This window comes from Camelus ferus, chromosome X (genome assembly GCF_009834535.1).
Source record: "Camelus ferus isolate YT-003-E chromosome X, BCGSAC_Cfer_1.0, whole genome shotgun sequence".
NCBI lineage: Eukaryota > Metazoa > Chordata > Mammalia > Artiodactyla > Camelidae > Camelus > Camelus ferus.
The window spans coordinates 62,130,732-62,158,433 of NC_045732.1; positions in this window are offsets into that span (position 1 = coordinate 62,130,732).

Here is a 27,702-nt window from a genome sequence, read left to right on the forward strand (position 1 = left end):
GAGAAGGTTACCAAAAAAAAAAAAAAATCAACTCACCCACTCTGAAGCATTTGATAGAAATGGCCAGATGGAATTAGAAACAGAATGAGAATCAGAATTTAGGCACAGACTGATCTTCTGTCCCTTTAACAAGTATACCAAATCTCATTTCTTTCCAGAAATGAAATAAAATGACAACATGCAATATATTGAAAAGCTGGGTTAGTTTATCTGCAACTGTGAAAAAAATACAGCAGGTTGTTTTCTAACACGTTATCTCCTAAGAAAAGAAATGAGGCCAGATAAGCAGAAGGGCATTGTGCTTCTTCTATGGTAGGAAATGAACTGGTTGAGTATGCCTTTGAACACTGAAGTGTCCACTGAACAATACATTTAAAAAGAATAAGAAGAAAGAAAGAAAAAAAGGTATTCCAAAGCAATGGGCTACGTAAGCAGCCAAGAAAGAGTTATAATTCATAATTAAACAATGGTGTTTCACTTATTGATGTGGGACCTAAGGCAAACTAATTTCATTTGCAGAAAGGGATAAAGAAGATGTTACAGAGCCACATTTCAGGGTTATTTTGAAGGAGAAATAAAGGAAATGCAATGAAAAGTCATGCTTTATCAAAAGAAAATCAGAAGTGAAGAATTCAAAGGCCAAAACTCTTTGTGGTAAGGATAAGACGGAGAACTTAGAGCTCTACTCAAGAAGACAGCACATGTAAATTGTATAAACCTTCCAATGTTCTAAATATAACTCCCCAAACCACACACAATCCACAATCCACAATCCATACACAGTCACAGAGCACATCGTTCTAACATGTTTCTCCATAGCATAGCTGGGGCTCATCTCAATGACGGAAAGAAAACAAAAGAAAATAAATAAAATGTCTATTTCTAATTAAAAGTTAGTTTGTGTGCTAGTAAAATATGCTAGGAATACTGTCTATATTTAATGAACATTTATTTCCTTAATGTCCATTTTAGACTCCAAGTTAAAATTGTGTTTGTATTCGACTCTCTTCCTCAAGTCCTGTCTCCTTCCTCTCACATAAAAACTGCCGTAACTCAGGCCCGGCTTCATCCTGGATGACAGCTAGTGAGTCTGAGAAAGTAATTCATTCTCTAGTTTTCTGGTACTAACAGGATACTATGTTACTTCTCCCTTTCTCTCTGTTCCCTATATAGGTAACCTATTTGAATAGATGCTTCTAGACGCACTCAACTTATAAAGAAGCTGGGATACCATGGAATGTGCACTCAAAATTGGACCATTAATGTTCAAGTTTCAACTCTGTTGTGACTTACATAGCCATGGTGAGTCAATTAACCTCACTGAGCATTAGTTTTCTCTAGCTACAAAAACTGTCTAACAGTCTAACCTAAAGTCGTGAGAATTCAATGAGATGATGGATGGGAAAGCACTTCGAAAATGTTAATATATTATATAGATGTAGGGCACTACTGCTCACCCGCGAGCTTGAAAGAGTAACTCCAATTAACTCCAGAATTCAAAGCTCTGAATTGCTTCCAGCAACACAAAGAGGTTTGAGACACTTCTTACATTATACTATGTACAGGGCAACCACATGTTGCCTCAGACTTAAGCACCTCTGTCCTGTACTGCAGATTTTAGAAGGACATGATTATATTAATTAAAAAATGACTTTTTAGCTCTCTACTCTGTTTGTATTCAAAATAACCTAAATATATCTTGTACAGAAGGTATTCAGATGGGTTTCAGATATCCACCCCCATGCGTGAAAACTGTGTACATATCAGCACAGGAATGCTGGTGTTGCTATACTAGTTTCATGACACCTGAACTGGTTATTAAGTATCTTAGAAACGTGCTAGAAACAGCATAGGACTATTTTCTCTTCTTAGCCAAAATGTATTTTCCAGGTTTTATTAGTTTTCTATTTTTAATTTTAGTGATTCAGTGTGTTTTTGTCTCTAATTATTAGCTTTCCATTGGAATCTCACAGTCTCAAGTTTGACTTCATTACTGATGGACACCCCCTGAAATCATCCCAGTCTGGTTCCGAAAAAGCTTTGTTGAGATATCAGTCACACACTTTAAACGACAATTCAGTGGGTTTTAGTATGTTCACAGAGCTGTCCAACCATCAGCACAATCTAATTTGATAACATTTCCATCACACCTCAAAAGAAACCCCGCTCCTATGAGCAGTCACAACCCACCCCCTCACAACACCCCAGCCCTAAACAGCCATCAACCTAGTATCTGTCTCTATAGCTCTGCCTACTCTGTATATTTCATATAAATGGAATCCTTCAATAACCAATCTGTGTGATTGGCTTCTGTCACTTAGCATAATATTTTCAGGGATCTTCAGTGCTGTTTCACATATCACTACTTCATTCCTTTTTATTACCCAATAACATTCCATTAAAAGGCGACACCATATTTTGTTTATGCATTTATCAGTTGAAGGTTATTTGTGTTGTTTCCACTTTGGGGCTATTATGAATAACGCCACAATGAACATTTGTGTGCACATGTTTTGTGTGGACATATGTTTTCATTTCTCTTGGGTATATACCTAGAAAGGGAATTGCTAGATCATATGATAATTTTATGTTAAGTTTTTTGAGGAACTGCCAAGCTGTTTTCCACAGTAGCTACACCATTTCACATTCCCACCAGCAATGTATGATGGTTCCAATTTTTCCACATCCTCATCAACATTTGTTGTTGTCTTTCTTTTTAATTATAAGCATCCTAGTGGGTGTGAAGTGGTATCCTATTGTGAGTTGGATTTGCAGTTGACTGCATTCCCCTGGTGGCTGATGGTACTGAACATCTTTTCTTGTGCTTATTAGCCATGTGTATATCTTTAGAGAACTATCTATTAAGATCTTTTGCCCGTTTTTCAATTGGGTTATTTGTCTTTTTATCATTCAATTGTAAGATTTCTTTATATATTCTGGATACTAGACTTTTTTCAGAAACAAGATTTACAAATATTTTCTCCCAGTCTGTGGGTTTTCTTTTCATTTCCTTGATGGTATCTCTTGCACAAAAGTATTTAATTTTGATGAAGTTCAACTTATCTATTTTTTTTATTCTGTTGCTTGTGCTTAATTATCAGATCTAAGAAGCCAATGACTAATTGAGTATCACAGTCCCCACTCATTTCTCTTAATTAAACTTTCTTTTTTAATACCACAGCTTTATTGATATAATTCACATACCACAAATTAACACTATAAAGTGTACAATTCAGTGGGTTTTAGCCTATTCAATTAATTTGCCCACTTTTTAACTGGGTTGTTCGTTTTTTTGCTCTTGGGTTATAAGAGTTCTTTATATATTCTGGCTACTAGAGATCTTTACTAGATGGATGATTTATAAATATTTCTCCTATTTTATAGGTTGTCTTTTAGCTTTCTTGATAATATCCTTTATTCACTAAAGTTTTTCATTCTGAGGAAGTCCAAATTCTTATCTAAATAACTACATCAATCATGGGTGAGAGTCAGGTATGGTCCATCCTGGGGCAATATTCTTCTCCATCTGTGGACCTGTGAAATCAGAAAATAAGTTATCCCCTGCTGAAATACAACAGTGAGATAGGCACAGGCTAGATACTCCCATCCAAAAAGGGAGAAATAGGAATTAAATTGGCCAGAGGTTCCAAGCAAGTCTGAAACCCAGAAGGGAAAGTTCCATTAGATTTCAAGACTTGAGAATAATTCTCTGGGGTTCAAAACTCTGTCCTCTGCACCCATGGCTCTTTTTCCTTTATTTTGTCCCATCTCTATCCCTCTAAGTTCAGGCTGGCAGCATTTTTGCTGGTAAAAATATTTCCCAAAACATATTTGTCCCATCCAATTTATAGGGGTCCCAGCCATTAGAGAAGAGGATTCTCCACAGATACTTCCTGAATAACCTGAATAACCACATCTCTGTTCCTGGCTTCTGCTAAGATGGCTGATTGAATCCCTAAGTCACATACCTAATCTCTTAGCAAATTTTCCAGACACACACTTGGCCCTGCTTCCAGAGCACACTATCTGTACAGGCAGAGAATTTCCCAGATCATCAAGTGCTGGTGCCCTTGTGCTTAACAGCTCATTCCTCAATTTATTTTCCTTCTTGCCATTTTCTATAAGCAGCAAGGAGAAACCTGATGAACCTTCCACACTTTGTATATAAACCTCCTTGACTAAATCTCCAAGCTCACTACTTACAGATTCCACTTTCCTCCCAGTGATAGAACATAATTCAGTAAAGGCTCTGCCATTTTATATCAGAACTAGAAAAGATGCAGGGAGGGTATAGCTTAGTGGTAGACCATGTGCTTAACATGCACGGGGCCCTGATTTCAATCCCCAGTACCTCTGTTTAAATAAACAAACAAACAAACAAACCTAATTACCTCCCCCACGAAAACAAAACAAATAAAAAATGACAAAAATTTTGTTTAAAAAACAATAAGAAAAGATACATGCACCCCAATGTTCATAGCAGCACTATTTACAACAGCCAAGACATGGAAGCAATCTGAATGTTCATTGTCAGATGACTGGATAAATAAGATGTATATTTATACAGTGGAATATGATTCGGCCATAAAAAAGAATAAAATAATGCCATTTGTAGCAACATGCATGGGCCTGGAGATGTCATATGAAGTGAAGTAAGCCAGAAAAAGAAAGAAAAATGCCATATGATATCACTTACATGTGTAATCTAAAAAATGACACAAATGAACTTATCTACAAAACAGAAACAGACTCATAGACATAGAAAACAAGCTTATGGTTACCAACAGGGAAGGGGGGTGGGAAGGGACAAATTCGGAGTTTCAGATTTGTAGATATTAACTACTACTATATATAAAATAGGTAAACAAGTTTCTACTGTATAGCACAGGGAACTATATTCAATATTCTGTAGTAATCTATAATGAAAAAGAATATGAAAAGGAATATATGTATGTACATGTATGATTGAAACATTATGCTATGCACCAGAAATTGACACAACATTGTAAGCTGACTACACTTCAGTTAAAAAAATAAAATCACATCCCTTCCAGTATCCACAAACATGTCTATCATTTACATCTAAGGAGTCACCAGAAGTACATTTAGTGTTCATATTTCTACCAACCATCAACGCAGCCTATGATGTTTCTATCAAGCAGCTCAAAATTCTGGTTTCTACTCATTACTCAATTCAAAAATCACCTCTACATTTTTAGGCATATGTTACAACAGCATCCTCTCTCCCTGATATCATAATCTGAATTAGATTCCTAGGTCTGCCATAACAAATTACCACTAACTGGGTGACAGAAACAACAGAAATTTGTTCTCTCACAGTTCTGGAGTCTAGAAGTCTGAAGCCAAGGTGTTGGAAGGGCCATGCCCTCCCCAAAGGCTCTGTAGAAGAGTCCTTCCTTGTGTCATTGAGCTTCTGGATGTCCTGACAATTTTTAGCATTCCTGGACTTGCTGCTGCATCTCCAATCCTTGTATCCATCATCACATGGTATTCTCCTCTTGTGTATCTATATCTCTTCACCCCTTCTTAAGGGACACCAGTCATATTGGATTAAAGGCCAACCCTAGTCTAATATTACCTCCTCTTAATTAATTACATTTCCAAATAATGTCATATTCTGAGGTACTGGGAGTACCTCAGACTTAAACACACCTCAGTGGGGGACACAATTCAAACCATAATAAATATGGGGTTTTTTTTTCCTTCTGTAGATTCTGTGGGATTTTCTTTATATACGATTATATTATCTGCAAACAAATAGTTTTACTTCTTTTACAACTTTGAAGACTTTCATTACCTTTTTATTGACTAATTGCTCTAGTTTTGTGTATATTATTCAGATGTTTTCTAAGTGGTTACCATGGGGATTACAATGAACAAAGAAAGAAAGAGAGGAAAAAAGGAAGGAAAGAAGGAAGAAAGAAAGAAGGAAGGAAAGAAAGAAAAGAGAAAGAAAGAAAGAGAGAAAGAAAGAGAGAGAAAGAAAGAAAGAAAGAAAGAAAGAAAGAAAGAAAGAAAGAAAGAAAGAAAGAAAGAAAGAAAAAGGAGGAAAGAGAAAAAGGAGGAAAGAGAGGGAGAAGGAAGGAAGGAAAAAAATTTTAAAGAATCAAAAGTCTCCTACTTTTTGCAAAGTGGTTCTGTTCTGTGACACTTCAGTATATAGCCAGGCCATTTACAGTTCTGCCTTGTCCTTCACTTCCTGCTAACGCTGAGCCTAGAGTTCAGCCAGAGGTGAAAGTTCAGGGTCTTCTCAGGTCTTCTCCAATCAAATATTCAGCCCTGGGCATGAACATGGCATTCTAAATTCCCCAGAATGCACAGGTACCTTTGAATACTTAGATTTTCCTAAGAAACTCTCACCAGCTTTTCCTCTCAGGTTTTCAACACTTTGTCATTTGTCTCAACTGTAATCTGTTGCCTCATGTGGCTGCAGGTTCTTCTTTTGGCTTATAATATATTCAAGAAATGCCCACCATACTGGTGCCCTGAGTGAGTTCCAAGTTGGGCAAAACAAAGGCTGTTCATCAATTCTTCAGGTAGTCCCCAGACAGGTTAGAACAAATGCAACTCTGAGAATAAGGTCTGCTCTTCTCCTTCTGAAGTCAGGGACAAGGTTCCCACACTGAGAATGTGACTATTGCTATGCAGGGAAAGAATATGGGGTAGGAGCAAAAAGAATGCCACAAAGCTTTCCTACCATTTGTAATTTGCCTTTTGCTTGATTTAGCATTTACTTGTTTGTTTTAAACTTTGACTATTTTCCATAGTTCCAACAGAGTTTATTCTGACAATTTTTGCTTGATTTTTTGATAATTCTGTGGAGGAATGGGCCCTTGGAGCTAGCTCTCCTGCCATTTTCACTGATGTCTAAAGTAAGACATTTTGATAACAAGGAGGGATATAATCTCATAATAAATTCATTTTTTGTCTTTAACATTTAACAAATGCTAGAGATAAAAGATAAGTAATTTTAATGAGTTTAAATTAAATTATTTTAAGCTTTATTTAAAGCTCAGTACATTGGCCTTATCATTTATCACTGACAACAGAAGGAAATACAATGGCCTGTATTTGAGTGTCCTGCCTTGGAGGGAGGGCAGCAGATAAATATTTTATAATATTCTTATTTGCACTTATGTCCATCCCATCTCCCTTTGAGAATTAAAAAGTGCTGAAGATAAAGTATAACAACTTAAAAAGAAACAAAATACTAAAAGTATAGTAATCTAGGAAGAGGAATATAAGAAAAATATAACAGGTGATCCACAAGCCAGATAATGAGCTCTTTCATAAAGGGTAGTAAAAAATGATACTCTACAATAGTCAGAATTGAAAGGCAGCTGATAAGAGTCAAAGAGGTTACACTAAGGGGAGATAGCGATACCACAAGAGGTTGAGAGCTCTCCACACATGAGATGGACATACTGATACTCTATCATTGAGAAGGATTTTGATACAAGTCTGTCATGGATGGTGGGAATGGTCTAGGCTCATAAAGGCAGAAGTCTTTTTTAGGTAGCAAATCTGATGCCATCGCTCTAATTGCGTAAAATTAAATTGAAACGTTTCTTTGAAAACATTTTTCTAAGTACACCTTAATACAAAAGAGTCTAGTTTTCTAATCTCATATTAGTATAACACCCAAGGAGAATGACAAAATGGAAATACTGAGCAAAATGGGGAAAAAGTGAAAAAGACCGTTCTGGACTTCATTTCTAGGGTTTATTCTAAGGTCATTAAAAAGTTACATATAAAAATCCAGTTTCATTTTTAGGTAAGTAAAGACATGTGTGTATGTTGTATGTTATCCTGATAGTCATATTCCTTGCAGTTCTTTTTTATAAGATAGAACAACGGGGGTTTTTTGTTTAGGAATATATCATATAATTTTTAATGCAGGCTCCAAAATTCAGGACAAATTTTAATGTGATCAGAAAGTTCGTTTTGTCTTGTTTTTGACAAGTGAGAAAAGTGGTATGTAAAATACACTAGTGCTTCTGTAGAAACCATAATTTAAAGAGCCAAAGCGGCCAAATTGATTTTGTTTCTAAATTGTGAATAAGCTATAAAAATCCCCTTGGTGCAGACAGAGAGTCCACATTTTAGATTTAAGTTCTGAATCCCACTGCAAATCATGAAATTCAAGGAATTGCTGACACACCTTAAACAATCTGGGTGGTTATGTCCATTGTTAATACACAATTTTTTCATTCGCTTCCTCTCTAGATGACTCAGTTTCACTGTCTACTTCCTTTTACTTTTGTCTGTATCATTTTTATCCTAACTTACATTTAAGCAATTTTCCCCTTTAATCAGTTTTGATTATTTATTTCTAAATCATTCTTATCCAGAGAAATCTTTTCCCCTTTCCTTTTTCGTTTCATAGAGCTCTGGTTTATAACAATACGATGAAATAGAGCTCAATCTTTTTGGTTTCAATTATAAAAGAAGCCATGGCTGTCTTATTAAAACACTGCTTTTCCACTACAAGGTAAGAAATTTCCTGAGAAAATCGTGATGAAAAGAACAAGAGCTCAGGCAAAGTAACTATACTGCATTATGCCAAATATTTATCAAATTCTGGTCCTCTGACATTCTATTTTTTTACATGCAAATGCTTTCAGCATTTCATTGGTAGTAGAATCTATTCATGCAACATACATTACAATCAAAATATTTGGGGTTTTTTGCCTTGGCCTTACATTTATTTGTATCTTTTATTTATTATTCATTTCAATCTATATGTATGCAGTGAAAACCTAAAACGTGGCTATTTTCTGTTTGTCTCTCCTTTTCTACTCCTCTAGGATAATCTGTTTTTACAAAAAGTTGACGAAAACCAAGATGATCACTTTTCTGACTATTTCCTTATTAAAGACTGGAGTGATTCTTTTTGACTGATATTCTACATTTTAATTCATTCACCATTGTTTGCTTCTTTATACTGATACTAAGCACTCAAACTTTCAATAGTTTTCTCCTCCATTAAGCAAGTCCTTTCTCTGATGATATGTTTGGTACTCCATGACTTGAAGGGAAAATTTCATTTAATTTCTTTTTATTTATTTATCTGTTTGCTACTCTAAAATTGTATTCCATTCACCACTGGCTTCCCTATTTATCATCTATAGCAATAATTAATTTTTTTTTCCTGTAGCATACATACTCCATTTGCAGGCTTCAGAAGCTTAGGTTGATTGACTTTAGGAATGTCACATCTTGAGGTAAAAACACATGAAGCCAGAAAGTATTAGTATTAGTATTAGTATTAGTATTAGTATTAGTATTAGCATTGATACTAATGAGCATGTCAATTTCAGTTAAATTTGTTTAGGCACCAGCACTTACATTAAATTCTTCTCCAAAAGGAACCAAAAGGACACTGACCTTTATATGATCTCCACCAGTGTGTGAGTCTATGCATGGATCTTTTGTGCCTTGTCAATTGTTTAGTTCACAATGAACACAGTAAAGGCTATGATTTGGAATATCTATTGCCTAAATTGGCATAGCCTTAAAACCTAAAGCCTCTGGTACTAACCAAAGAAAAATAAGCTAATCACTATAAAACGCATGTCAAATCCCCAACTCTTTGGAGACATCCATACATTCAGAACTGTAGTAAAAAGACCTTCTTTATTGACTGTATATTTCCCTTTCCATCAACAGGCATGATGTGAAGACACACAACGCAGGCTGATGTACGATCAGCTGGACACACCTTTGTGTATGCATGCAATTTGATCCTCATATTTGACTAAGACCTTTTCTAAGAACAAAACAGTACATACACTGACTGCTACATGCTCTGCCTTCTGCTATTTCCCCAACAACTGTATTCATACTTCACTGTGGTAAGCTGTACTTTAGTAAATCCATGCAAAAGTATGTTTCTCTAGCCTCTCCCGCCTTCCTTTGCCAGTTTCAGCTGTGAGCTATCCCCTGAAATTCATTCACTGTCACAACTAGCCCTGTGGAGTTTCAAGAAACATTGTAAAGCCTCTGTGCCCGTTGCAAAGCATTTTGGAAATCCTCAGCTGCAAATGAAGTCAAAGTGCAAAATCGTTTTCTGTAGTTTTCTACAGTGAAAGCTTACAATGTGCTGAACTCGGGTACTTTTGAAGAGATCGCCTTCTCATGCTGGTTTTTTTTTCCCCTCTTCTATCTTCCTAAAAGATGCGGGGTCCTACTAGTTTGGGCAGATTCAGGTCACATCTAAGCCTGATCCTTTCCTGATTATTCACAAGTAAATCATCCTCAAAATAAAGGAAAAAGTCACACAATCCTCCTACGGCATTAAATTTGTAATCACACAAGACAAGTCATGAAATTCAGGATTACGGTTCCCACGGTAACCCTGCTCTTTTCCTACAGTGTATGCCCTACACCACTATCTTTACATTTTAAATGTTTTTCTTACATTGCATTCCAACTCTTAGTATTAGCCGCTTGCAAAAGCTGCCCGATTAAGTATTCACCTTACCATATGAACAATGATTTATTAATTTTTAAAATCAAACTAAAATTGCATACATCAAAATAGCTAATGGGCATTCTAGCTAGAACAGAAAATAAGATTCATGTTGTAAGCAATTCTATAAATCTAACTTGTATTTCCTAATTTAGCCACTAGTTGTCATCAGCTTTGAAGAATCATCTCCTGAGGTAGGGAGCAAACTCATAACCCAATGGGAAACGGAATTGGATTATCTTTAATGCTTGAAGTATTTTGTGGCATCAGAAAATAGCATTAAACATTTAGAATTTTTCCAGAACAGACTATGTGTGTGGCATTTTGCAATTTTAGTCTTGGTTGTAAATAATCACACTTTGTCCAATCATCTTAACTAAACTGTTCAAGATAAGGTATGTTCTTTATTCACACAGGAGTATGACTCTATAACATGAAAAGATTAGTACTTTCTGTTTAGTATATGTCTGGTTGTTAGATCTTCAGTAGCAAACTAACTGACCTTCCAATTTCTGGATCATAGTCTGAAATCACATTTAAGTTTTGCTTAATCTCCTGAATCTTATTCAACTTCCTGGACTCAACCTATTCTTTGTGCTGATTAATTTATGCAACCTATTTTCCTCTCAAAACTGAACCAAAATCCCTGAATTTCAGGTCTTAGTCTTTTATAATGACTTTTGCTTTGTTACTTAATAACTCCTATCAAGACACCTTGGATCATCAACACTGCTCAGGTGAGCAATCATTACATTTTGATTCTTATTCCATTGTGTGTATGAGTTTGTCCCTTTCTCCATAGCCACTGCTACCCTTCATATTTTTACCGTTTCCTAATTAGTTCACTATAAGATATCTGTCATCAGAAGTTTTTTCTGTCTCAAGACAATTAAAATCCACTCTGAGTATGGTTACCTGATAAAATATAAGCTGTCCAATTACATTTGAATTTCAGATACATAGCAAATAATTTTTGTCTAAGTATGTCCCAAAAATTGCACAGGATGTCTTTATATAAAAAATTATTCTTTATATGAGATTCAAATTTGCATTGGAGTCAAGGATTTATATTTGCTAAGCCTAGCAATTCAATGAGCCAGAAATTAATCCCAAATCACACCACAAAAAGTAAGGATTTTTCTTTTCCACAGAAATCCAGAGGGTCGTAATGAATTCAGGGTGAGGAGGGGGGGAAGAAGCTTCTGAAATGATATGAAAACTATTCAATTTCTTATGACCTTTGCATCTGGCAATGAAGTGCTGATAGCACCATAAAGAGAGGCTGTCCATAAAGGTAGGCAAGTATGTCATTATCTACCTTTTTGCGATTTGAGGAGCATTTAGAAATCTTCCCAGCTTAAGATTTTCCCAGTCTCCCTTCCATGCATCCTCTTTGAAAATGCCAATATTTCTGGCAGAGCTAACATTTTCTATACTTGAAAGGATGTATTTCTGAGAGGGATAACATCCAGGATATTTTAGAGAATATATTTTCTCACGTGCTTTCCCATTAGAACAAAAGTATAGGGAAGCAGGAAAGCATGAGACATCGCGGTGGAAGGGCGGCTATGACAGTCAGGAAAGGGTAGAGGAAGAGAAGATAGAGCTGAGCGAGGCACAAACTTCACTGGCTCGCAAATACGCTTCAGCTGTGGTTGTGTCGTAAAGCCAAGCCAAAGAACACAAAGCCTTGTTTTATGAGAGGCAGTACCACACAGCAATAAAGGGTACAGACCCTGGAACCGCCCTACCTGGGGCTGAATGTCCAATCTGCCTGTTTTGTAAAATGAGGACATTCGTAAGTATTTCACAGTTTTCTGCATCCAGGCACATGTGAGATGATAAATGCAATGCAGGTAGGAGAATGCCTCGCACGTAGGAAGTGCTGGTAGTTGTGTTGATATTGTCATTCCCAAATAAACATTTTAAACTCATTGCATTGATTCTTTGTATCTATTTTTTCACATTAGAGATGTCACGAAGGTATGCAGCCTCAATTTATAAATTTATTTATAAACTTATTTATAATAATGTATACTTGTATATTTATACTATATAAGATTTTTATATTTATGTTATATATAATATTTTTATATTTTATATAATATAAAATTATATATAAACTTTTAATTTACTTATAAATAAATTGTTCAATTTATTAAACACACTAAAAAACACCTTGTAACCATCTTGCTGCGCAATGGAAGAAGTATCAGGGAAAATACTTACTTCTAGTTTCATCTTCAGAGCACTTTATCCCCCAACACAACCCCTAGAGCTTAGCAGATGTAGATTCATGAAGTGGACACATATATTGGGCACAATCTCTGAAACTGGTCCTTTTTCTATAGTCTTAAAAGACAATTTGTCAGCATGGACTATTATCAAAACTTTCAGGAAAAGTCACTAAAAAAATCTATTTGAAAGGATGTCCTTTAAATATAGATAGGAGATAATTAAAAGACAGTTCCAGAAGTTTGTTTTCTATATCTGTGAGTCTGTTTCTGTTTTGTAAATAAGTTCATTTGTGCCTTTTATTTTTTAGATTCCACATATAAGTGATATCATATGGTATTTTTCTTTCTTTTCTGGCTTACTTCACTTTGTTACCTGGGAGCGGGGTGCAAAGAAGGAGGGAAGGGATGAATTGGGAGTTTGAGATTTGTAGATATTAACTAATACATATAAAATAGATAAACAAGAAGTTTCTACTGTATAGCACAGGGAACTATACTGAATGTCTTGTAGTAACCTATAATGAAAAAGAATATGAAAAGGAATGTATGTATGTATATGGATGACTGAAACATTATGCTGTACACCAGAAATGGACACAACATTGTAAACTGACTATACTTCAATTAAAAAATTAAGAAAAAAGGTGGATAAAAAGGCAGTTCCTTATCTATGTGCTACTTTCCTCAGCAAACAAAGGTGCAAACTCTGACTCCCTGCGATATCAGAAGCCTGCTTTCCTACTCTTCCAGTCTATTGTGGCCCTGTCCACACTACCCAACATGTCCTCTCCCAGTCATTGTGTTCCTGTCAACTGTCTTCACTGTTAAACTTGCAGGAGCACCTGCCTCCAGGAGACACATTCAAAGTCACTGCACAAACACGGATATATATGAAAATTAAATGCAAAGGCAAGAAAGGAAAGACAAATATATCATTATATGTTCTTTTGATTACAGCCTTACTCAGTAAACTGGTCACGGTTTATGTTCATGGCTGTATGAGACGATGCTTAATGTATTAAAAGAAGAAAGAGGGAGAGAGAGAAACAGATAACAGGTTTGTAAATCTCAAAATACTTGATTTATATTCATCTCATTTTCTTCCTTTTGGGGTCATCGTGATGTTTTGATCCTCGGGACAAAAGTGCAGATGCTTAAAGCAGAGTGACAATATGCACCACTGATACTTTTTTGTAGAAAAGATTATGTTGGAAAACAGTAGCTCTTCTGATAAATAATAAAGAATTCAGATGAACACTGCTAGCTGCTCCAAGTGTAGCTACACTAGACAGAGGGTACACCAAACAGCATGCTCTTTAAAATCACCGTGCTTCTGTCTGCATTGTCACTGATACAGCAACAGTCCATGAAGAGTTCCCAGAAAAATATAAATTTAATATCTTAACCTGCCACTATCTCAGGACTAGGGCCCTGGGAATGACAGCTGTAATATTTCAGGAAAAATACTCATCAGATTTTACTTCCTAATTCCCACATGCTTCTATAGAGACTCTCATGTTTGGGGTAGAGCTGTCTCTGGTTAAATCAAGAGTTGAGAAGCAGGGTTCAAATTTATTTTCTGCTCAACCATGTCTTCTTGTACATCTCTGGTCTACTTATAGCTTCACCATATTTCATCAGTTTACTGATCCATAAATAAGTCATAACAGTATCTATCCCTCAGTTGTATTTGGAGGTTAATTTCCTGGGGTGTTTGTGCAAAAAAAAAAAAAAAAAAGAAAGATTATGATTTCCATCTTCACTAGTCCCAAACTATACAATGACACTTTCTGGTAGGCTGTCAATTCTCCAATTCAACCATGATAATATGTGTCCCAAGTTGGTACTAGAGAGATATGAAAATTGAAAAGACTTCAAAATCACAACACATACTATGCTCATATGAAATATAATTTCATCCTATTTTATAACCTACCTATCTTTTATTGCAACCTTATTATCTTTCCATTCCCCAAAGACTGGATTTCCTGTACCCTATTTCCATGCTGCACTAGTCATTCTCTGCAACTTCCCAAAATACAAGGTAGATTGTAAATATGCTAGGTAATTCTACAGTGTATGTTACCTCTGCAGTTTGTCACCTCTCCCAGGTCTCTGCATCCTCACCCCTTAGGTATGGTTTCCACTTGCTGCTCCTTCTGAAACTCCAATTGTTACAATATAATCGGATCTCATATATCCCATCAATAAAGATTATCCAAGATTTTTCAGGTTACAGGTTCTAGAAATCTCCAATCCCTTAAACCCTGTTCAGTTAAAAAAAAAAAAAAGCCACTTTGTACACAGTTTATTGAAAGTCAACTATGTGTTTATTGAAAACCTACCTTCTGAAAACTTTCAGGCAACACAAAGCTTGCAAGAGAACAACAGTGGTAAAGAATCACAATTGCTCAGGTTATCAAATGATTATAAGTTTCGTGAGCATTGTAATGAAATTAGACAAATATATCCACATGTATATCATGTGTATTTTAAGATATTAGAGAACTTTTCAAAAATATACACGTTTTACTCCAGAACTGTTGCCCAAAGGAAGGGAAGTAAGTCTCTTAAGAAGATCTGGGATCTTACTGCTTATCCAGACTTTCAACCAATCTTCCTGTTTCTATTTAAAAACCAAAAGCAGTAAATCTGCCTTTAGAGTCACCTGCTGTCTTTAGTTTCTGAGCTTTTCTGTTGCATTACAGGAACTGACTTCTCCCCACAGGCAGATATTTAAGTTTTATCTCCTTCTATTCTGTTACATAAATTATTACTCATCCATTTGCTTTCTGTCTTCCAAAATGTGTGGATATGTCTAATCCTCTGGGTTTCCTCTCCCATCCTCTTTGTCCTGGTGATTTTATACCTTTTTAGCTGCTTTTACTATCCATGTTTTATGGGCTTCAAGAAATGGCTCAGATAAACACTCCTGTGAACTCATGTGTTTATCTAGAAGTCCCATTGACGTACTCAAGTTAGAGGAGTAACATAATCAGATATACATTCCATAAAGGATAACTCAGGCAGTAGGGTGGACAGAATAGTTTCTCTTTTTTTTTCCAATATATATTTACTTATTTTTAATGAATTTTTTGGAGGAGGGAGGTAATTAGGTTTATTCATCTATTTATTTAATGGAGGTGCTGGGGCTTGAACCTGGGACCTTGTGCATGCAAGGCATGTACTCTACCACTGAGCTATACCCTCCCTCCCTGGACAGAAGAGTTTCAAGGAAGGCAAGACTGGGAACAAGCAGAAGAGCTGGAAGAGATGAGTAGAGACTGAAGTCAGTGAGGATGCAGAGGAGAGGACATATATGAAAAGTGCTAAGGAGGTAGGATTATGAGGAAATGGTTTCAAATTGAATTTAAGAGTCTACATCTCCATGACAGGTGGACCTAGCAAAGAGAAGACAAGCTTGGGTAGAGAAACACATGATTTCCATGTTAGACATGTTGATTCAAGGGACCTGTGGGATACGCAGAGATACCCAGTAGACAGTTGACCATACAGAACTGAAATTCTGTGGATAAGTATAGGCTGAAAATACAGATTTTAGATCCACCCAAAGTGATACACTATAACTTGAGAGAAATATAATTTCTCCATATTAGTATTAAAACTGTGTCATTAAATAGAGATATCTTTGCTCTATTTCAGTGCCTTTAGGTCTTCCTGAAATGGGAATACGTGTATACAAAGCATGCACATGGCCATCATTTTAGGAAAGCAGTCTCAGGTGCATATAATATCATTAGGCTTATCATAAGCCGTTTTGTATATGAATAACAATCATCTAATAATACTGTCTTATGTTATCATCAGGTGGAATCTGGATCCCACCACATTAGTCACCAGGGTTGATTCTGGACATCTAACTAGCTAAGCAGGCATCTAACTCCTTCCTCATTTCACTATATATGTCTCTCCCAAAGTATGCGCTCACTCAATTGAATAATCGGGTTGAATAATCGGGTTGAAGTTTAGTTAAGATTATGTTTTGTTTGTTTTGGGGTTTTTTGGTGGGGGGAGGTAATTAGGTAGGTAGGTAGGTATTTATTTTCTTTAATGGAGGTACTGGGGATAGAACCCAGGACCTCGTGCATGCTAAGCACTGCACTCTACCACTGAGCTATACCCTCCCCACTCAGTTAAGATTATATGTTAATAATCTTATGGCACCAAAATAATTGCATAGCTCTACCCATCTTTGCTATAATATTGCTTAGAAAGGTTATAAAAAAAAGACATATCTTTTATGTTACATAAATTCTGATTTTTTCCATGCTTATGAAAACACTTTTTTCCCTCAAGGCAGAAACAATAAACAAGTTCCACATTTTTCAGGGAGCAGGAAATTCTTCAGTTTTACCTATTATTGTTACAAGGCACTTTCAAGCGCTCAAAGGAATTTTCTTTTCTTATAAATAACACCATGTCTTTCAGTGTGGGGAGCTATAAATTATACCATTAAGAAATAGTATAGAACTTCCATTAATCTCCAAATTACAAATTTTAATCTCCGAACAGAAATCACCTCATGGTAAAATTCAATAAAATTCCTTCATCTCCTATGGGTGTCTTTAGTTTCCCAAACATCCTTTTTCAAAAGTGCTTTTAATATAAAGTGATTTAGTTAAATTATATTTAAATCCAGATAAAGAGAAGCCTGCTCTTTCACTTCCGATGACAGTAACGGTTGAGTTTTCACGTAGGTGCTTTTGTTTTGGCAAAGCTATCAAGAGACCCCCAACTTCAGCTGTACAACGAGCAGTCTCACTACTCAGCCTCCCACTGAGAGCCTACTCGGTGCAGAAACTAATCATAATTCCTTATCTTTTCAGGCTTGTGTCTGAGTCATGGCTTCTTGTCTCCCTCTTAATCTTTTGTAATGAAACTGAGGGTGATATTATTTCTACACGGTTAGTATCAAAGTCCTCCCCGATGATTATTACTTTCTTGTATATTTTGGCCTCAAAAACACTGTTTCCCCAAATTCCCACATGATAGTAAGGAATCGTTCATATATAAAATCTCCCAAAATGATTTTATCAGAATTACACATTTTTATCCGTTTGGAGTCTTCTGTTCTGTTCTCAAAGATATACTTCGAAGGCAACACCGATTACACTACACTAGGAGACACATCTTTTTCTTTCACTCCCTTCCATTCTCTTCCTTTTCTCTACACAATCTGACTATTTGTATAACCTATATTGAAAAAGAATATGATGAGATATCACCTCACACCAGTCAGAATGTCCATCATCAAAAGGTCTACAAATGATAAATGCTGGAGAGGCTGTGGAGAAAAGGGAACCCTCCTACACTGTTAGTGGGAATGTAGTTTGGAGCAGCCATTATGGAAAACATTATGGAGATTCCTCAAAAAACTAAAAATAGACTTACCATATGATCCAGCAATCCCACTCCTGGGCTTATATCTGGAGGAAACTCTAATTCGAAAAGATACATGCACCTCAATGTTCATAGCTGCACTATATACAATAGCCAAGACATGGAATCAACCTAAATGTCCATCAACAGATGACTGGATAAAGAAGTTGTGGTATATTTATACAATGGAATACTATTCAGCCATAAAAAGAATAATATAATGCCATTTGCAGCAACATGGATGGATTTAGAGATTGTCATTCAAAGGAAAGTAAGACAGAAAGCGAAAGAAAAATACCATATGATATCACTTATATGTGGAATCTAAAAAAAAAAGGACAAACGAACTTGTATAGAAAACAGAAACAGACTCACAGACATAGAGAACAAACTTACAGTTACTGGAGGGAAGGGTGTGGGAAGGGATAAATTGGGAGTTTGAGATTTGCAGATACTAACTAATATACATAAAACAGATAAACAACAAGTTCACACTGCATAGCACAGGGAACTATATTCAATATCTTGTAGTAACCTATAGTGAAAAAGAATATGAAAATGAATATATGTACATTCCTATAATGACTGAAGTACTGTGCTATATACCAGAAATTAATGCAACATTGTAAACTGACTATACTTCAAAAATATATATAAAAAAGAAAAAGAATATGAAAAGGAATATATATATATTTGTATAACTAAATCCCTATGTTGTACACCAGAAACTAATACAAAATTGTAAATTGACTATACTTCAATTAAAAAATTAATCAATTAATAAATTAAATAAAATCAACAGGAAATTGAAGAAACTGAGAATCATTCACTGATAGAAGCAAATATATGAAAAATGACAGATTTTTTACATATTAAAAAAACAGGATTACAAAAAAGAAGAAAACCCAATCTATTAGTAGTGTTCAATATGTTCAGCTGACGGAGACTTTAAGTGTACAAGAGTATAATTTTCAACAATGATTTCCAATTAAAACTATGAATTCCAAACTCCTCATGATCAACTAAGTCCATGAAGCTGATTTATCTAAAACAAATGATTAAAATCCTACATGACTATACTTGGTTGAAATGAATTTGATGACATATACAATTTTTGACATCAGCATGCTTAGTCCCCCAGTGTCTTACTCATTAAAGAACAAGAGAAATGTCATTTTGCTGCTGATTAGCACAGAATTATCTTTTCCAGTGTCAGAGTGATGTCATGGTTATGAGTATACACAGCTAATGTGTTTTGTGTAAGTGCACACTTTGCTGTATTTGCTGTATAGATTTTTGATAGGCTCATATATGCAGATTTTTATTAATCCAGAGAGTTGTGGATATGGGAGCTTACTGCATACTAGCACCACAAATCACAGAAGAGTCACAGGTGAGAAAACACAGTCCAGAAGGCTGAAATTCTGAGGCTAAAGCCCTACTCTCATGCATATAAAACTACATCTTTCTCCTTATTTATTTTTATTTACTGGGGTGTAATGCCCTGGAGAAAAATGCAATAAAATGAAAATCACTTCTGAGCCCAGTGTCGATCATTAAAGCACTCAGCTTAAAAGAAATCTTTACCCACAATAAGATTTGCCATTTGTCCGTTTTACAAAACCAAACACTCCTCTCTTATCAAACACACAAGCACAGGGTGAAACAGCAGCATGAGTAAGTCTGCTATAAGGACTCATTACTGAACTTCGATTTTTACTAAAAGATACACGTAGGTTGGAATGTAACATCCATCATTATCTTCATACCTTTGCACATAGGGCAGGAGGATGTGAAGGGATTGAAAGACCCTTTTAAAATAGCCAGAAAAAAAAATTACAGTGCAATGCTTTCTTTTCATCAGGATACAACTCATCAAATAGTGTTTCATTTCTTTCCTGAAGGAAAGCTACTGAAGTTCATTCAGGAATTTTGTCTTATTTTTTTACTGGTCCTTATATTTGAGAAGTCAAATCCAAGAAGTATGAATAGATTTGAATCAAAACTTATAGCTATCAAGAAAACAAATGTTTAAAATAATAGCTAGATCTATATGCACGGACAAAAATGGGAAGTAAGTAACGCCCAACTTCAGCAGATAAGAAAAAAACGACATGTGAGTGTCCTCGACCCAATGCTGGGCATATGGTAATCTCTTGCTAAAATTTCTTTATTCCTCTTCTTTCAGCATTTTTTGCTACTTGCAGATACTTTTGCACCTCCAGGTATCCCCACAGTATCTTTATTCTGCATACCGCCACCATGCTCTAATCAAATTCACTCCCACCAGGTAATTCCCAGGATTATTCCTTGGAAAACCTCTTTTCCATAGATTATTTTGTTGGAAAGGATCCGATCAATTAATTCTCACTTAAGGTTTAACAACACTTCATAGTTTAATACATCATGTTTCCCAAAGCTATTAGCAACTTAACGGGAACCATCAAAATTTCAAGTCAAAAGAGTGATTAGTGATTATTGCAGGCACCAGGAGGGAGATATTTGGAGGAGTAATTTTGCTATTGTTAGAAGCACAAGAGCCTTACAATCCCTCTCTATACCCTCGTGGACAGCAGTATATTCCAGAGGGCCTTTTTAAAACACTAAACGCACATCTTAGGATATAAGGAAAATACTGGACTAACACTGCAAAGATTGTATTCAATGTAGTGAAATATCTCCTTCTCTTTTGGGGTTAGCAGTAATAGAATTTTTTTCTTTTTAATTTGATGGAGGTACTGGGGATTGAACCCAGGGCCTCATGCATGCTAAGCATGTGCTCTACCACTGAGCTATACCCTCCCTGAAGGAGTGGTAGATCTTAAAGTGGTTCTGTTCCTCAGTTCTTCCCCCTACCGTATGAAAGTACTGTTGACCATAATCCTGTTAATAGCTAGTTCTGTAGTTAATAGGTTTCCTTATTTAGGATATGTGAAAAAGTTTGCAAACTTCCTGGTTTGAGACATGCTCTCATAGTTACAGAGACTAAAATTTCCACTGACCCCACTGATATTTGAAATGTGCTTAATTTCACACCATTCTAATTAACACCAGTACCATTTCCTGAGAAAACTGAATGTACTTCCAACTTAATCAAGCTTCTGGCAGTAGGAATGGTAAACATAAAAAGTAATGTCTGGAGCTGATTTTAAAAGAGGCTCTTTCTTTTTCTTGGGATTTGCCTGCATGAGACAGAGATTGTGCCTCTGTTTTTTTCAGTCGGATCTCCTTTTTATTACACTGTTATTTCCTTGCTTGTGCCATTCCTTCCACCTTCAAGTCCTCCTCTCTCCCAATCACTTAGTTAATTAAGCCTGTCAAGGCTCGCACTGGCATCATTTATAGACTATAGGTACTGTGTTCTAAGATCAGCTAAATACCATTTATTTTAATGCTTATCACAATATGCTATGTATCTCATTTCTTTCTTACAGAAACTTGTGAGTTACATAATAGCATCTTCACCGTACACAGATAAGATTCAAAGTGGGTAAGTAATCACCCAAGGTCACTGGGCTAGTAACAAGCAGAGCCTAGATTAAAAGCCTGCATCGTTTGATTTAGTCTGACTATCCCATCTACACAAATGGACTTCCTCCCACCGCCTGAATCCCTCTGTTGCTGGCCCCATCTGTGCAAATGGATCCATCTTTCTTGAATGTTCTCATTCATTTAAATTAACCAAATTCTGGCCCAGCTGGATTCAGAGATCACATAAGGAGGTAGTTTTCCTTCCTCATTGCCGCAAGTGACTTGTAGAGTCTTAGGAAGATGCACAGACTAAAGAGAGGGACCCCAAATTTTCATATTAATGAATAAACTAAAACAGGAATCCTCTTCATCCCTGACAATAAGTAAAAAGTGTTCTTCTCATCTTTCCCTTTGTTCTTTCTTTTGCCTGGTGCTCCATATCTCATTTCCGAAGATTATGGTGAATTCAGTAATTATCATTCTCAGAATATGCTGCTCCCTATTTTTAGAGCACTTTCCCAGGACACTTGCACAACATTGCTCTGGTGTGTGTGATGGCAAATGGATTTCTTCTGAAGAGGACCACTCAAAAGCACTGTCTTTGTGACCATCTGCAAGTAATTTTTCACCAAGGTTGGCATCAGCCATGTCATTATGGAATATCCCATAGCAGACTCTCTGTCCAAATATAGAGAGTTTTAACTTTCTCCACCATTGAAAATCTTCTACATTACACACTCTTCCTAGAAAATGGTACACTGAGAAAAGGGAGATAGTAGGAAGCCTAAGAAGCGTGAAGTCAGAATAGATCCTTCTTACAGTCTCTTGGTCTCTGTACTTGCCTCCAGGCCTCTAGGATTGTCATTTGATGCCAGAAACCCAACATCCCCTGGGAGACCCTTATAGGCAGAGCACCATATCTGCTTTCTCCTGGACATCAACTCAGAAGTGGGTGACTGGTCCTCGATGCTCATAAAAGAAGGCAAGAGCCTAAGAGTATGGGGATATGAAGAAAGTGTTCCTTCAACGAAGCATCCCCTCATTCTGACATCCATGGTGAACACTGTTTATTTTGTCCTTGATTTGATTTGTTATCTTTTCCTTTGGATTTGAACTCTATTTCATTCCCTGGTTCTAGGTTTTTGGATCATGTCTCTTCTTGGCAAGCTCTTGATCCTGACCTATTCTTTTCCATTGAAACATCAGGACCTGCCCTACATAGTAGATCTTCTCCTTTGGTGGTAAATCTTAAAAGTAGGTAAGGTATATTATTTTGCATCAAGAATGGAAAAAGAGGAAAATGAGTCAATGGTGGAGGGTATGGGTAGATGTGTGGGCAGACTGAGGGGAACCAGGGGAAACTGCAGTTGCTTGTGCTCTCGACATGGCAACCATTTTGGAGAGAAGAAAACAAAAAGGAGAATCCTGTTTGTTTTCTTAAATTAATGTCAACGGCTAAAATTTATAAGAGCCTTAATAACAGGATTTTCCTTCAACTACTTCATCATTGGATTTGCCTGCATGCAGCTGTCTTCACAATCTTTTCAACTCACGGTGGACATATCATAAGATCTTTTCCACCTAGAGATGTCTTTTCCTCAGTAGATTTATATGAATAATAAACAAAAGATACACACTTTCTTATTGGAGATAATTTTAGCATCAATTTATGCAAATATTCTTGCCAATGCTTATATATGTAACCAAGTATCTGATTGTCTGGTCAGAGAATTCTTTTTATGAAAGTAAGACTTTAATACAACAAACATTTATCGAGGTTTATTTATATGATAGACAATGTTTTACAAGTCAAATTCCACTGTGAACACCAGTCAAATGTAAGTAATTTCGAGAGGTCATTGATATGCATTACACAGAATCAGCTATATTTGTACGGCTCAGGAGAAAGGAGAGTGGCATATTGACTCTATCTTAATATATACTTCTATAATGATTGTACTGTAAATATCCCAGGAGATTCATCATTAAAGTAGGATAGCTACCTCCTTTTACCATGTACAGAGTAAGGTAATTAGTTTGGAAACTAACACCTTTAAAAAGCAGATGCTCAAAGATGTTAAGTGACTTGGACAAGGTCATATGCCTTGTACAAAGGTCGTGAGAGAAGCTCAACCGAATGAAAATTAGGGAAGTTACTTACATGCTCCTCACACCTCCTAAAACACAAGACTAGAATGTCCTGAAAGGGCTGTCATCACACTAGTAATATAGTTACCTTCTTCTAACTCCTTTGTTTCTTGGGAAACATATGTTTTTTCAACTTTGGACAAATGATTTAAGAGGTTAGTTTTATTAAATGCAAACATAAATTAATGAGGTTTTCTAAATGAAAACCTATGTAATATATTATTCTTTTATTTAATTTAATCATAATTCAGTTTCAGTATAATATTTAATGGGAATGATTAAACACAATAGCAGAACCATTCATCACAGGCTGCTTCAGAAAGTATTTAGTTGCTGTGGAGATGTGTAGAGGCAATTAAAACACCCCCACAAACAGATGGAAAGAAGGAAAGGTGCAGTTAAAAGATAAAGTACCAGTAATAAGATCCCTAGTGGAATAAATACTAAGGGGAAGATGGTTTCAACAAATCCTGATAGAAATATTAAAAATACATTCCCACTCAAGAAAATTAATCACATTATGTTGTGAGGTATTCACTAGGTCTTGATATTCTGCCCCACCTTTTTTTTAACTCAAGCAGAATCAAAAACTAGACAAAATTGAGTTTCAATTCTTAAGTTCTGTATAATGAATCTACTTTGCTATTATTCCAAAGCATTACATATGAGGTCACTGAAACTCTATGAAAAATCTGCAAACATTCTTACTTATTTGGCTGAATCAGTATTGTCTACCTGCTGTAGACATGTTCGTATAAAACCAAATATTACTTAGTTTCTTGAAATAAACATAAGGTAATTAAGGGAGATTTCAGAGCAAGTTGGGAGAGTGAGCAAAAGTAAAATTGAAAAACAAAGAGAAATGAAAACTAGTTATGTTGCTCGCATATTATGAATACTATCATAACCTAAGGTAACATATGCCATTTGATATAAATTGTAGTAACCATTGCTATGATGGAGAAAAGACTACAGAATAAAATAAAACTCATCTAAATACTGGCGGCATCTATATAGCACCAAACATTCTAAATTTCATTATAGGTAATGAAGTAAATGGTAATGTAGGGATTCACTATGTGCTTTGAGAATTTAATTTGCAGTTATTCAGCTTAATTCAACAATGACTAGGTATTGAGTATCATTATGAGCAAAGAAGCTTTCAGCCAGATATAGTGATGGATACTACTAAAAATGAAAAAAAATTAATCTCTGCTTTCTAAGTTCTCTTAGAATTAGACTGGGTCAAGGTGAAATATAAGATATGCACACAGATAATTATATTACTAAGCAAACCAGGATAAACAGCCAAGAATAGCTACAAGCAACTTTTGCAAATTAGTAAATAAATAAAATAGGCTGACATCCTACCATATATTAAAGTGTATTGTGGAATGGATCAGTTATTGCTAAGCAACCACAATACTATTACTGGCATTTATTTATTTCACATGGTTGTGAATAAGTTAGGGACCAGCTAATCTATAGTACAAGCTATTCAGTTTTATAGACATTGGGATTTCTTAAACATCTTTCAATTGACTAAAGGTTAGATACCCTAGGCTAAGCCTAGCTGGGGCGGCTTAGCTGAGGCAGCTCCTCTCTATATGCCTTTCATCCTCCTCCTGGGTCTAGCAGGGTAACCTAGGTATGTTCTTCTCATGGCAGTCCCAGGAGAGGAAAGAGGGCAAGCCTCAATCTGGAAACACTTTTCAAGTCCCGGTCTGTATCATATTTCCTAAAATCACATTGGCCAAAGCAACTCACATGGCCAAGCCTAGAATCACAGTAAGAGGGCACTGCAAAGTTCATGGCGAAAGAGGTGAATATATAATCTTATCACTGGGAATAGAATAAAGATTTAGAATAGCACAATCTACCACAGGTATAAAGTTTTAAAACCAACGTGTATGTAGGTGAAGGCTATGGCAGGCATATCACTGGAACAGAACTTATAGGCCAGATTAAGATATGGGAATAGCAATTTAATTTACGATACGGGGCATTATTCAAAATCAATGGGTAAAGTTCAGGTTACTAAACAAAATGTGCTGGGAACTTAAGCTCACAATTGATAAAGAAATCAGGTTAGATCCTTACCACATACAATACATCCAAATAAATTCCACATGGTTTAAAAAATAAATCATAGCATCTAGAAGAAAATGTAGGCAAATATGTAATCAATTTTGAAAAAGGGAAGGACTTTCTAATTCTCAAAGGAAAAAATTCATTAGGTTTCAAAACATAAATAAAATGAACATTAATAGCAGCAAAATTAAGGGGCAAACAGAAAATAGAAAAACAGTCCAGACAAAAGCTCATAATCTTTATACACTGAGTTTTTTAAAAAATTCATAGTAAACTTTCTAACACTCAAATTAAAAATGGACAAAATAAACAACAACAAAAAGCAATTCATGAGTGATATGAGAGAAGATAGTGGAGTAGAATATTTGAGGAATCCATCCTTCCACAGAAACAACAAATGAACTGTGAGGATCTATCTAAAGTGACTATTTTAGAACTCTGAATCGGGTATAACACTTGCAGCATCCAGGAAAGAGCTTGCTCAAAAAGATGGTAAATTTCAGTCAGTTTGGGCATTTACAGATACCAGCTAACATCCTCCATTCACCAACCCCATGGTAATCAGCCCTTATTCCTGATACAGCTTGCTAGAGTCTGATGGGCAAGAAAAACTTGTTCTCCAGGGATACAGATTCTGTAATTTGATTGCTGATTGATGCTTTTTATCACTGAGGGGCTGGCATAGAGATCAGCCACTGTTCAACACCAAAGGGCTAACATGCCTTCCTAGCCACAAGGGGATTTAAAGACATAAGACCATCTATCTCCCCTATTGAGAGCCAAATATTTAAGAAAATCTTGTCATGTCACCACTGTGACTACAGAAAGAAATGAAAGAGAAACTTCACTGACTACACACAACAAAAATATGCACTTTGCAAAAATGGTTCAGAAAATCATGAAAAGATGGTTCTAGCCCTCAATAAGCAAAAAAAAAAAAAAACCAATCCATGAGGAATGAGAGAATTCGATTTCCAGAGTTACCACAATATAATACTCAGAATGTGCCAGTCTCATCAAAAATTTATAAAATATAAAAAGGAACATGAAAGAATAAGACTATTCACAGGGAAAAACATAATTTAACAGAAACCATCACCCAGAAAGTCTAGACATTGGAAATATTAGTCAAAGAAGCTAAATCAACTATCTATCTTAAATACATTTTATAAACTAAAGGAAACCATGAAAAAAGAACTAAAAGAAATCAGGAAAATCATGTCTGAACAAAATAAGACGTAGAGGAGCAGAGTATTTTTATATTATTGAAATTAAGTTGGTATTATTTGAACTAGAATGCTCTAAATTTAAGATGTTAATTGGAACCCTCGAAGTAACCAATAAAAAAAATTTTTTTAAATAAATAAAATAGGAAAAAAATGAAGTAATCAGAATGGTACACTATAAAAAATAAATTTTAAAAAGTCAGTAATGGAAGAAGTGAAGAACAAAAATATATGACATGAAGGAAAAAATAGCTAAATTGCAGAAATAAATCCTTATTTATCATTAATCACATTAAATGTACGTGGATTAAACTCTCCTATTAAAACAGAGATTGGCAGATTGGAATAAAAGAGTAGAAAAAGATATTCCATTCAAATAGTAACCAAAAAGAGAACTGTTCAGACAAAACAGACATTAAGTCAGAAAAGATTACAAAACAAACGAATAGGTCAATACAATAAGATATCTAAAAATTATAAACATGCACAACCTACCTAGCAAAGAAGCTCCAAAATCTATGAAGAAAAATTGACAGAATTGAAGGGGAAAATAGATAATTTTACAATTATAATTTGAAATTTTAATACTCCACTTTCAATAATGGATAGAACAACCATATAGAAAATCAATAAGCAT